Source organism: Rhinopithecus roxellana, chromosome 1 (genome assembly GCF_007565055.1).
Source record: "Rhinopithecus roxellana isolate Shanxi Qingling chromosome 1, ASM756505v1, whole genome shotgun sequence".
Classification (NCBI taxonomy): domain Eukaryota; kingdom Metazoa; phylum Chordata; class Mammalia; order Primates; family Cercopithecidae; genus Rhinopithecus; species Rhinopithecus roxellana.
In genome coordinates this window covers 51,852,344-51,866,487 of record NC_044549.1, presented here as the reverse complement: position 1 = coordinate 51,866,487, position 14,144 = coordinate 51,852,344, and positions in this window count along the sequence as shown.

Here is a 14,144-nt window from a genome sequence, read left to right as displayed (position 1 = left end):
AGGCATAGGTATGTGATATAGAGCCTAAAGTCCTAGTATGATTTTTAAAATGTTTTTATCTCTAAATTTTTCACTTTATATATCTAAATTTTTACTTTATACCTCTATATGCTTTTTTCTTTTTTATGTAAACACAATACCATTATTATGTAGTAAGATTTTGGTGAGTAGGAGTTTGGGAAAGGGCGTTCTAAGCAGAGGGAAGATGATCAAAGAAGGGATTCAGGTGAGAGATGTGGGTCCTGTGGAGGTGAAACCCTCAGTTTGCTGCATCCAAGGGTACATAAAGGGGAGCAGTCCTAAGTCGTCCTCAAATGCAGGTTAGACTCATGCAGTGGAAAGCCACGGAATGCCAGGCAGCTTTACTCCTCAATTTAAAAGGTTGCAGGAACCCTGAAGGAAACCTAAGTGAGCAGCAGAGGGATGAGGTGCTTTAGAAAGGTTAATATGGTTAACAGGGTAGGTTATGAAAAGCCCACCATGTAGGCAGGGACCAGTAGAACCATTGAAATGGTCTGCGCTGAGGCCAGGCTCAGTGGCTCTGGGATTATGCCTGTAATCCCGGCACTTTGGGAGGCCGAGGCAGGTAGATCACTTGAGCCCAGGAGTTTGAGGCCAGCCTGGGTAATGTGGCAAAAGCCCATTTCTGTAGAAAATACAAAAATCAGCCAGGCATGGTGGTGCACATCTGTGGTCCTAGCTTCTTGGGAGGCTGGGGCAAGAGGATTGCTTGAGCCCAGCAGGTGGAGGTTGTAGTGAGCTGAGACAGCACCACTGCACTGCAGCCTGGGAGACAGAGTGAGACCTTGTCTCCCCCAAAAAAAAGAAAGAAAGAAAGAAAAAAGGAAATGACCTTAGGTGAGAAGCAATTAGGACCTGAACTTTTTTTTTCAAGGAGCAAGATGCAGTTATTTCTTAATAATATAGTAAAACAAAAATTCTTCTTGCAGAGATCATGTTCAATACCAAAAAGTCTCAAAATAAAAGGATTCCTCTTTGTCAGCAAGCTTGGCAAAGCGAGGTGACATTGAAGCACTATTATAGACCTGCGTAACCGATCAGCTTTGAGGAAAATGGTTTTGCCATCACTAGAGTTTAAGGTAAAAACCACATCCAATTTAAAATGTATAATGTGTTGTTATAGGAACTGTCAAATCAGGTGTCCTATGTGTAGTAACAGTTTAGGAAAATGAGCTAACTGCAGTAAGATTTAGAAGATGCTTTCCTTGGTGAGTTTGAGTTTTGAAGTATAAACACATTGTTTATACAAAGATATTTTGGGAACAGAGGTGAATATCAAGTATATGCTATAGTCATAAATCATTAGCTTTCATCACAAGGCAGGTCAATATACATATGTTTAATTTATATATTTAATTAATACATATTTCGTCTAAAATTAAAGTTAACTGGAAAGTTTTATCCATGGACAACTTAGTGACTTGATTTGTATTACATAAGGCTAGCAGGACATAGTGGTTTGTTTTTTTTGTTTGTTTGTTTGTTTATTTGTTTGTTTTGAGACAATGTCTCACTTCATCACCCAGGCTGGAGTGCAGTGGTGTGATCTTGGCTCACTGCAACCTCCACCTCCTAGGTTCAAGCGATTCTCCTGCCTCAACCTCCTGAGTAGCTGGGATTACAGGCGCCTGCCATCATGCCTGGCTAATTTTTATATTTTTAGTAGAGATGGGGTTTCATCATGTTGGCCATGCTGGTCTTGAACTCCTGACCGTCAGGTGATCCGTCCGCCTTGGCCTCCCAAAGTGCTGGGATTGCAGGCGTGAACCGCTGTGCCTGGCTCTTTTTTTCTTTTAATTTTTCCAGACAGGGTCTCTCCCTACTGCCCAGGCTGGAGTGCAGTGGCACAATCATAGCTCACTGCAGCCTTGAACTCCTGAGCTCAAGCCTTCTCCCCACTTCAGCCTCCTGAGCAGCTAGGACCGTAGGTGCCCACCACCGTGGCCAGCTAGGACCTGAGCTTTACTGTCATCAATAGGAGTAGAAAGAAGAAAGTCAATTGATTAAGAATCCCCTGCTTCTCCTTTTTGACTGGCTTTTATACTCTAGATTCTCACCATCTAACAGAAATATAATGGGAGTCACATACATAATTTTAAGTTTCTAATAGCCACATTAAAAAAGCAAAAGGCAACAAGTGAAATTAATTTTTCAAATGTGTTTTATTTAAAGCCATATATCCAAAATACCATTTGAACATATAATCAGGAAAAATAGTGATGGACAGAAGGGGGATAGCCACAGGGGACAAACCATAAGGCATTATAAGTGACCTTATTTCTGCTTTTCTGAGCTAAGAATGGTGCTGATGGTAAAGTTTGAGACTTTTGCCACACACAAATGTGTGAAAATTAAAAGAGATGTGGAAGGAGGAAAAAAAAGAAAAGAAAAGAAAGAAAGAAAGAAAATGTACCTGCCTCTTAATTTTACTGGATTCTCTCCAGGATAACAACAATCTGGGTGGCCAGATGCAGTGGCTTAAGCCTGTAATCCCAGCACTTTGGGAGGCCGAGGCGGGTGGATCACCTGAGGTCAGGAATTTGAGACCAGCCTGGCCAGCATGGTGAAACCCCGTCTCTTCTAAAAATACAAAAATTAGCTGGGCATGGTGGTGTGTGCCTATAATCCCAGCTACTTGGGAGGCTGAGGCAGGAGAATGGCGTGAACCTGGGAGGCGGAGCTTGCAGTGAGCCGAGATCATGACACTGCACTCCAGCCTGGGCCACAGAGGGAGACCCCATCTCAAACAAACAAACAAACAAACAAACAAACAAACCAATCTGGGAAGAGCTGTGCTCAAAACTTGCTCTAAGCTCCCTTGTTACATGGCATGGAGGGATTGGAAGGGTTGAAGTCATGTAGACAATACAAATTCTCTAATCTCAATCCCAAAATCAAATTAGTCTAACGCCACTTCACACTTCGTAATGTCTCCACTCTGGAGTGAGAGGTTCCTGCCACCTCCCGCGAGTTCAAAGGGACTCTGCGTGTCCTCTCCCCGCAGTGTGTGAGGCACCCTCATCCCTGGGGCTGCTCTCACGGGGAGCACGTGGCTTCCAGGTGGTACTGGTTGTGTATCCCATGACTTCCATTCTCTCAGTTCGGTTTCCAGATTTCTCTCAGATTAAATAAAATGTAAAATACCTCTTATGGCCATGGGAAAAGGGAGGAAATCCCTTTGGAGCCTATTTTTCTCCACTTTCCAGGAATCCCTAAAGTGGCCCTAACGTTATATAAATGTGCAGCCCTGCTTATTGGCGGTCCAGACCCTTCAGGAGATGGGGAACACACACGGAGGGGCGGGAAGCTTTACATTCAGAGGCTGAGGTACTGAGAACCCCAATCCCTGAGACTTCCAGGGCAGCAAAGAAGTACATCATGATGGACCGGTGTGGTGTGAACAAAAGGTTCTCTGGCAGTGCAGGAACCCCCAGGCTTCAACTGTGATCATACTGTAAAAGCAAAAGTGTTATACAACTTGATCTTGAACAACTCTCAATTAAAAAAAAAAAAAAATCATTAGGGAGAAAGCAAGAAGGGGGCCAAAAATTCTCCCCATTCAAGGAGGTTGAAAGAGGAAAAAGTAAAATGCTGAGGCAAATACATTAATATGTACCTTTCTAGGCAAAATACAGACCACCGAGGTTATTGGCTTAATAAAAAGTGCCATAAGCCATCAGTTGTCTGTAAGTAATATGAGCTGACCCAGTCCATGGCATGTGGGGTCTACTGCCCAGGTCAGCCCTCGCCGCCCCTCATCAGAAATTTGGAGCACTTGATCTTCGGCTGCCAGTCAGACAGGCTGAGCAGCAGGTGGAGGGGCATAAAGGGTGGTAACCACACATGCCAAGCAACAAAGTTTGTCTCCTGCAGAGGGCAGCAGAGAGGCCCCATCTAACAGACACAGCAGCCCGCTAAGTTCAGCTCTTCTTCAAGCAGTGATCTATTAGCAAGTAAGAAAGTCATCAAGTCTCCTAGTTATGCCTATGTCCCCAGGTTTGAAAAGAAATTTTCTTTATCACTTTCTACAATTAACCAAGACCATTCTAAAGGTGTGCATTGGACGTGAAAAAAATCATTATTGGTTTTTACTTTTTTTATTCTTCTTGCATTGTAGCATTTTTTTAAAAACATACAAAATATACAGAATAAAGGCCGGGCGCGGTGGCTCAAGCCTGTAATCCCAGCACTTTGGGAGGCCGAGACGGGCGGATCACGAGGTCAGGAGATCGAGACCATCCTGGCGAACACGGTGAAACCCCGTCTCTACTAAAAAAATACAAAAAACTAGCTGGGCGAGGTGGCGGGCGCCTGTAGTCCCAGCTACTCGGGAGGCTGAGGCAGGAGAATGGCGTAAACCCGGGAGGCGGAGCTCGCAGTGAGCTGAGATCCGGCCACTGCGCTCCAGCCTGGGCGACAGAGCAAGACTCCGTCTCAAAAAAAAAAAAAAAAAAAAAAAAAAAATATATATATATATATATATATATACACACAGAATAACTTAGTGAATCTCTATGTGTTCATTACCAAGCCTCAGCAATTATAAACTTTCTGCCATTTTTTTAGCTTTATTGACGTATAATTGACAAAAATTGTATATATTTAAGGTATACAACATGATTTGATATACATTTACTTTGTGAAACGATGACCACAATTGAGCCAATTAAAACATCCCTCACCTCAGGTAGTTATCTTTTCCTTGATGTAGAAAGAACCCTTAAGATCTACTCTTCTAGCAAATTTCCAGCACACAATACATTATTTACTATTGTCACCATGCTGTACACAAGGGCCCCAGAACCTGCTCATCTTATAGCTGAACATTTGTACCCTTTGACTAACATCTCCCCAATTCCTCCATCCCTCAGTTCCTGGGAACCACCATTCTACTCTCTGCTTCTATGAGTCTGACTTTTGTAGATTCCACATATAAGTGAGATCATGCAGTATTTGTCTTTGTGTTTCTGGCTTATTTCACTTAGCATAATGCCCTCCAGGTTCATCCATGTTGCTGCAAATGGCAGAATTTCCTTTATTTTTTATGGCTGAATGGCATTCTGCTGTGTATATACAGGATACCACAGTTTCTTTATCCATTCATCTGCTGATGGACATCTAGGATGATTCCATATCTTGGCTATTGTGAATAATGCTACAGTAAATATGGGGGTGCAGATATATACTGAAGATACGGATTTTCTTTAGATATATATCCAAAACTGGGATCGCTGGATCATATGGTAGTTCTAGGATTAACTTTGTAAGGAACTTCCATACTGTTTCCAGAATGGCTGTACTAATTTACATTCTCACCAACAGGGTACAAGGGTTTCCTTTTCTCCACGTCTTCACCAGCACTTGTTAGCTTTTGTCTTTTTGATGTCTCATGTGATTTTGATTTGCCTTTCCCCAATATTAGTGATGTTGAGCACCTTTCCATATTCCTGTCGGCAATTTGTGTGCCTTCTCTGGAAAAATGTCTGTTCAGGTCCTTTGCCCATTTTTAAGTCAGGTTATTTGTTTTGTTTTTTTTTTCAATTGGGCTATATGAGTTCCTTATGTATTAATTATCCATTCTTTTATCATCTATCTCTCCACCCACTCGCTATAATCCATTTGTTAATCATCCTCATTCTCCTCCTCATCATTGTTTTATAATTCAGTGTAGAATCAAAATCTACTTATATTTAAATATACAAACCTTAGCCATACAATTTTGATAATTGAAGCACTTGTGCAATTCACATGCCTATCAAAATATAAAACATTTCCATTGACTCAGGAAGTTCACTCATATCCCTTACCAGTCAAGTCCTCCCCTTCTAGAAGTACCACCATTATGATTATTTTCTCCTTAGATTATTTTTTAGTTTTCTAGGACATAGAACTAAAATATGGCACTATTTACTCTTTTGTGTCTAATAATGTCTGAGAAATTCATGTGTTTGAGTGTTATTTTTGCTTTTATTTTTTAATAGTGTTCGATTGAATTAAAATACCACAATTTGCTCATTCACTTACTTCTTAACATGAAGAACATTTGAGTTCTTTCCAATTTTTGGCTATCATGAATGCTGCTTTGAAAATTCATGCACAAGTCTTTTTTTATGGTGATGTTTTCAGTTCACTTGGATAAATATATTAGTGTGCAATTGAATAAAAAGGTAAGTGTAAGGCTGGGTGTGGTGGCTCACACGTGTAATCCTAGCACTTTGGGAGGCCGAGGAGGGCGGATCACTTGAGGCCAGGAATTCAAGACCAGCCTGGTCAACATGGCGAAACCCTGTCTCCAGTGAAAATAAAAAAATTAGCTGGGCATGGTGGTGTGCGACCATAATCCCAGCTACTCACGAGGTGGAGGTTGCAGTGAGCCAAGATCGTGCCATTGCACTCTAGCCTGGACAAGAGCAAAACTCTGTTTCAAAAATAAATAAATAAAATAAAAATAAAAATAGAAAATGTTTTTTAAAAATACAAAAATCAGCTGGGTGTGGTGGCGCACACCTGTAGTCTCAGCTACTTGGGAGGCTGAGGCATGAGAATTGCTTGAACCCAAGAGGCAGAGGTTGCAATGAGCTGAGATTGGGCCGCTGCACTCCAGCCCGAGTGACAGAGCGAGACCCTGTCTAAATTTAAAAAAAAAAAGGGGGGGAAGTGTATATTTGACTCAATTAAACTGCTAAAACTTTTCCCAGAGTCATTGTATCATTTTACATTCCCACCAGCAATGTGTGAGATGATGGTTGACTCACATTCTTGCCAATATTTTTGTTGTTTCAGCCTTTTTCATCTTAGGTATTCTAGTGATTGTGTAATGGAATCTCGCTGGCATATTTCTTGCATTTCTCTAAGGACTTTTGGTAGTGAGCAATTTTTCATTTATTGGCTACCTATTTGCCTTGTTTTGTAAAGTCTCTATTTAGGTCTTTTTATACTTGAGTTTAAGGGGTTCTTTGTATAGTGTGGATACAAGTCTAAAGCGAATAAGTGCTTTCTGAATATTTTCTCAGCATATGGCTCTTATTAAATATTTTAAATTGTGACTTTTGATGAATGTGATTTTTATGAAACTTAATTTATCATTTTTTGTTATGGCTATTGCTTTTTGTGTCTTTAGAAATCTCTGCCTATTTAAATTGTAAAGATAGTATCCTATTTTTTCTGCTAAAATCTTTATATTCTTAGCTTCTGTAGGTAAATTTATTATCTGTCTTGAGTTAAACTTTGTGTATACTGTGAGGTGCTAATCAAGATTCATTTTTCTCATGTGGATATCCAGTTATTTCAACATCATTTGTTGAAAAACTTTCCTTCTCATGGGATTGGTTTGTACCTTTGTCAGAAATCGGTTGGCCATATACATAGAAGGTATATTTCTTTGGTAACTATTTGATTCTGTTGATATATGTATCTGTCCTTCTGACGATACCACACTGTTCCAATTAGAGTCTCTGTGCAATAAGACTGGAAGTGAAATGGTATAAGTCCTCCAGTTTCATTCTTTTTCAGGATTGTTTTAGATAATGAAATCTTTGCCTTCCCAATACATTTTACATTAAGTTTATCAAGTTCTATAGAAAATGCTGCTAAGATTATGATTGGGTTTGCAATGAATGTTTAAACTGATATGTTTCTGAGAGTTGAAATCTCAGAAACTTTGTGACTCCCTATACTTAACAGAGGATATCTATTTACTTAGGGCTTTTAAAGTACCTCCCAGAAGAACTGGTACAGATCCTACTGAAATTATTCCAAAAAATCAAGGAGAAGGGACTCCTTCACTCATTCTACAAAGTCGGCATCATCCTGATATCAAAATCTAGCAGAGACAAAAAGAAAAAAGAAAACTTCAGGCCAATTTCCCTGATGAACATAGAAGCAGAAATCTTCAACAAAATATGAGCAAACCACATCTAACAACACATTAAGAAGTTGATTCGCTGAGATGAAGTAGGCTTTATTCCTGGGATGCAAGGTTGGTTCAACATATACAAATCAGTACATGTGATTCACCACGGAAATTAAATTAAAACAAAAAACCATATGATCATCTCAATAGGCACAGAAAAAGGTTTGGATAAAATCCAACATCCCTTCATGGTAAAAAACCATCCACAAACCAGGCATTAAAGGAACATACCTCAAAATAAGAACTGTCTATGACAAACCCACAGCCAACATGATACCAAATGGCATTCCTCTTAAGACCTGGAACAAGACAATGATGCCCACTCTCACCACTCTTATTCAACATGGTACTAGAAGTCCTAGCCATAGCAATCAGGCAAGAGAAAGAAATAAAATGTATCCAAATAGGAAAGGAAAATAATTAAATTCTCCCTCTTCACCAACGATATGATTTTATACCTTGAAAACCCTAAAGACTCCACAAAAAGTTTCCTAGACCTGATAAATGACTTTAGTAAAGTTCCAGGATACAAAATCATTGTGCAAAAATCGGTAGCATTTCTATACATTAGTAACATTCAAGCTGAGAGCCAAATTGGGAAGGCAATCCCATTCACAACACAAATAAAATACCTAAGAATTCATCTAACCAAGGATGTGAAAGATCTCTATAAGAACTACAAAACCCTGCTGAAAGAATTCACAGATGACTCAAACAAATTTAAAAACATTCCATGCTCCTGGATTGGAAGAATCAATATCATTTAAATTGCCCAAAGCAATCTACAAATTTAACATTATTCCTATCAAACTACTAACTTCATTTTGCACAGAAGTAGAAAAAACTATTCTAAAATTCATATGAAACCAAAAAAAGAGTCCAAATAGCCAAAGCAATCCTAAGCAAGAAGAACAAAGCCAGAGGCATCACATTATCCAACTTCAAACCATACTATAAGGCTACAGTAACCAAAACAGGGTGGTACTGGTACAAAAACAGACACATAGATCAGTGGAACAGAATAGAGAACCCAGAAATAAAACTGCACACCTACAACCATCTGATCTTCAACAAAAATAAGCAATGGGGGAAAGGACTTCATATTCGATAAATGGTACCAGGATAACTGGGTAGCCAGATGCAGAAGAATGAAACTGGACCCTTAACTATCACTATATACAAAAATCAAGATGAATAAGATTTAAATGTTAGACCTTTACCTTAAAAATTCCTAGAAGAAAACCTAGGAAATGCCATTCTGGATATCGGCCTTGGCAAATAATTTATGGCTAAGTTCCCAAAAGCAACTACAACGAAAACAAAAATTGACAAGTAGGACCTAATTAAACTAAAGAGCTCTTGCACAGCAAAAGAAACTATCAACAGAGTAAATGGACACCCAGAGAATGGAAGACAAATTTGCAAATTATGCAGCTGACAAAGTCTAATGTCCAGCGTCTCTAAGGAATTTGAACAATTTTACAAGAAAAAAAGGCAACCCCATTAAAAAGTGGGCAAAGGACATAAACAGACAGTTCTCAAAGGAAGGGATACAAGTGGCCAAATATGAAAAAAATGGTCAATATCACTAATCATTAGAGAAATGCAAATCAAAACCACAATTAGATATCATCTCCCACCAGTCAGAATGACTGTTATTAAAATGACAAAAAATAACAGATGCTGCTGAGGCTGCAGAGAAAAGGGAAAACTTATATACTATTGGTGGTAATGTAAATTAGCTCAGCCACTGCGAAAAGTTGTTTGGAGATTTCTCAAAGAACTAAAAACAAAACTACCATTTGACTCAGCAATCCCATTACTGGGTGTATGCCCAAAGGAAAAGAAATTATTCTACAAAAAGGACACATCCACTTGTATGTTCATCGCAGCACTATTCACAATAGCAAAGACATGGAATCAACCTAGGTGCCAATCAGTGGTGGAGCGGATAAAGAAAATTTGGTACACATTGCCTGTGGAATATTATTCAGTCATAAAAGAGAATGAAATCATGTCATTTGCAGCAACATGGTTGCAGCTGGAGGACATTCTCCCAAGTGAATTAACACAGTAACAGAAAACCAAATACTGCATGTTCTCATTATAAGTGGAAACTGAAACATTAGGTACTTAGGGACATAAAGATGGGAACAATAGACACTGGGGACTACTAGAGGAGGGAGGGAGATGGCAGCAAGGACTTACTGGAAAACCACCTATTGGGTACTCTGCTCACTACTTGGGTGACAGAATCATTCATATCTTGAACCTCAGCATCACACAATATAATCATGTAACAAACCTGCATATCTATCCTCTGAATCTTTAAATTAAAATTACTTAAAAAAAAAAAAAAAAAAAAAGCCTAAGGGGAACCTGGTTTCCCAGTTCCAGATTCTTCTTCATTTTAATCCCCCGAGAATTTCCCATGCTATTTTATAAACTCAGTTACACAGTTAAAAGAAGGTTACTTTATACATGGCTTATAACATATTCTTTTTTTTAGGAGCAACCCTATTAACTGAATGGCTTATAACATATTTGTAACAGAAGGTCTTTCTGTGTCTCTAGTCTGTTGTATCAGCAGAAAAACCACTACTATACATTTAAGAGAAAAGCATCTAAGATGTTTATGTTAGGCCACAGGGTCTCATGAGAAATACTGACTTTGTGAGGTCCTGCGCTCCTTCTGTTATTTTAATAAGCATTGTTTTATGCTGTGTTTCTAATTCAAAAATTGAATACTTTCGTTTCTGTGCTTCATAATATTAGGACTTCCTATCCCCATTTTAACAAAAACGATATTTGTATAAATTGAATTATTTATATCCAGTGTTTACAAAGCTAGTAGTTCCTAGAGTTCAGGAACTGAACTCAGGATATTTATCCTTAATACTTTCTTCACAGAAAATTTGTTCCTGTCCCAAACTTCAGTTTGGATATCTTTCACAATCCCAAAGTCGTTTAGGTTGGAGTTTAACATGCTCAAAGTAGATAGGCAATTTTTCTAGACTACCCTTTTGTTGTTAACATCTTATATATCTCATATTTTATATTATAATTTTCTTAATCATAATGAGGATAGAGATCATGGCCTATATAATCGAGATTATATCTCGATTTGACACAATTTACTAATTGGTTAGTCTAATTTATGGTCATTATTGAAATATTCTTTGGGTGCCAGAAAAAATGTGCAATCTCTTTTTATGAAATACAATGTTATATATGTTCATTAGTTCAAACTTTTAAATTATATCATTCATTTCTGAAGTAACTAAAGAAAAAAAGTCTGAATAAACCAAATCATTAAAGCAACTGACTGAACCCGTAGTAAAAATCCCTCTGAACAATAAAATAGGATTGTAGGAAATTTTAAAAAATGTTGTAAATGAATAATCCCTACTTAAAGTATAAAAATATTCATAAAATTAAAATAAGTTTAAAATATGAAAAGATACTCAACTCATTTTTTAAAAAATTTTTTTATTATACTTTAAGTTCTAGGGTACATGTGCATAACGTGCAGGTTTGTTACATATGTATACTTGTGCCATGTTGGTGTGCTGCACCCATCAACTCATCAGCACCCATCAATTCGTCATTTATATCAGGTATAACTCCCAATGCAATCCCTCCCCCCTCCCCCCTCCCCATGATAGGCCCCGATGTGTGATGTTCCCCTTCCCGAGTCCAAGTGATGTCATTGTTCAGTTCCCACCTATGAGTGAGAACATGCAGTGTTTGGTTTTCTGTTCTTGTGATAGTTTGCTAAGAATGATGGTTTCCAGCTGCATCCATGTCCTTACAAAGGACGCAAACTCATCCTTTTTTATGGCTGCATAATATTCCATGGTGTATATGTGCCACATTTTCTTAATCCAGTCTGTCACAGATGGACATTTGGGTTGATTCCAAGTCTTTGCTATCGTGAATAGTGCCACAATAAACATACGTGTGCATGTGTCTTTATAGCAGCATGATTTATAATCCTTTGGGTATATACCCAGTAGTGGGATGGCTGGGTCATATGGTACATCTAGTTCTAGATCCTTGAGGAATCGCCATACTGTTTTCCATAATGGTTGAACTAGTTTACAATCCCACCAACAGTGTAAAAGTGTTCCTATTTCTCCACATCCTCTCCAGCACCTGTTGTTTCCTGACTTTTTAATGATTGCCATTCTAACTGGTGTGAGATGGTATCTCATTGTGGTTTTGATTTGCACTTCTATGATGGCCAGTGGTGATGAGCATTTTTTCATGTGTCTGTTGACTGCATAAATGTCTTCTTTGGGAATTGTCTATTTATATCCTTTGCCCATTTTTTGATGGGGTTGTTTTTCTTGTAAATATCTTTAAGTTCTTTGTAGATTCTGAATATTAGCCCTTTGTCAGATGGGTAGATTGCAAAAATTTTCTCCCATTCTGTAGGTTGCCTGTTCACTCTAATGGTAGTTTCTTTTGCTGTGCAGAAGCTCTTTAGTTTAATTAGATCCCATTTGTCAATTTTGGCTTTTGCTGCCATTGCTTTTGGTGTTTTAGACATGAAGTCCTTGCCCATGCCTATGTCCTGAATGGTACTACCTAGGTTTTCTTCTAGGGTTTTTATGGTATTAGGTCTAACATTTAAGTCTCTAATCCATCTTGAATTAATTTTCGTATAAGGAGTAAGGAAAGGATCCAGTTTCAGCTTTCTACTTATGGCTAGCCAATTTTCCCAGCACCATTTATTAAACAGGGAATCCTTTCCCCATTTCTTGTTTCTCTCAGGTTTGTCAAAGATCAGATGGCTGTAGATGTGTGGTATTATTTCTGAGGACTCTGTTCTGTTCCATTGTTCTATATCTCTGTTTTGGTACCAGTACCATGCTGTTTTGGTTACTGTAGCCTTGTAGTATAGTTTGAAGTCAGGTAGCATGATGCCTCCAGCTTTGTTCTTATGACTTAGCATTGTCTTGGCAATGCAGGCACTTTTTTGGTTCCATATGAACTTTAAACAGTTTTTTCCAATTCTGTGAAGAAACTCATTGGTAGCTTGATGGGGATGGCATTGAATCTATAAATTACCTTGGGCAGTATGGCCATTTTCACGATATTGATTCTTCCTATCCATGAGCATGGTATGTTCTTCCATTTGTTCGTGTCCTCTTTTATTTCACTGAGCAGTGGTTTGTAGTTCTCCTTGAAGAGGTCCTTTACATCCCTTGTAAGTTGGATTCCTAGGTATTTTATTCTCTTTGAAGCAATTGTGAATGGAAGTTCATTCATGATTTGGCTCTCTGTTTGTCTGTTAATGGTGTATAAGAATGCTTGTGATTTTTGCACATTAATTTTGTATCCTGAGACTTTGCTGAAGTTGCTTATCAGCTTAAGGAGATTTTGGGCTGAGACAATGGGGTTTTCTAAATATACAATCATGTCATCTACAAACAGGGACAATTTGACTTCTTCTTTTCCTAACTGGATACCCTTTATTTCTTTCTCTTGCCTGATTGCCCTAGCCAGAACTTCCAACACTATGTTAAATAGGAGTGGTGAGAGAGGGCATCCCTGTCTTGTGCCAGTTTTCAAAGGGAATGCTTCCAGTTTTTGCCCATTCAGTATGATATTGGCTGTGGGTTTGTCATAAATAGCTCTTATTATTTTGAGGTACGTTCCATCAATACCAAATTTATTGAGCGTTTTTAGCATGAAGGGCTGTTGAATCTTGTCAAAAGCCTTTTCTGCATCTATTGAGATAATCATGTGGTTCTTGTCTTTGGTTCTGTTTATATGCTGGATTACGTTTATTGATTTGCGAATGTTGAACCAGCCTTGCATCCCAGGGATGAAGCCCACTTGATCATGATGGATAAGCTTTTTGATGTGCTGCTAAATCCGGTTTGCCAGTATTTTATTGAGGATTTTTGCATCGATGTTCATCAGGGATATTGGTCTAAAATTCTCTTTTTTTGTTGTGTCTCTGCCAGGCTTTGGTATCAGGATGATGTTGGCCTCATAAAATGATTTAGGGAGGATTCCCTCTTTTTCAGTTGATTGGAATAGTTTCAGAAGGAATGGTACCAGCTCCTCCTTGTACCTCTGGTGAATTCAGCTGTGAATCCATCTGGTCCTGGACTTTTTTTGCTTGATAGGCTATTAATTATTGCCTCAATTTCAGAGCCTGCTATTGGTCTATTCAGGGATTCAACTTCTTCCTGGTTTA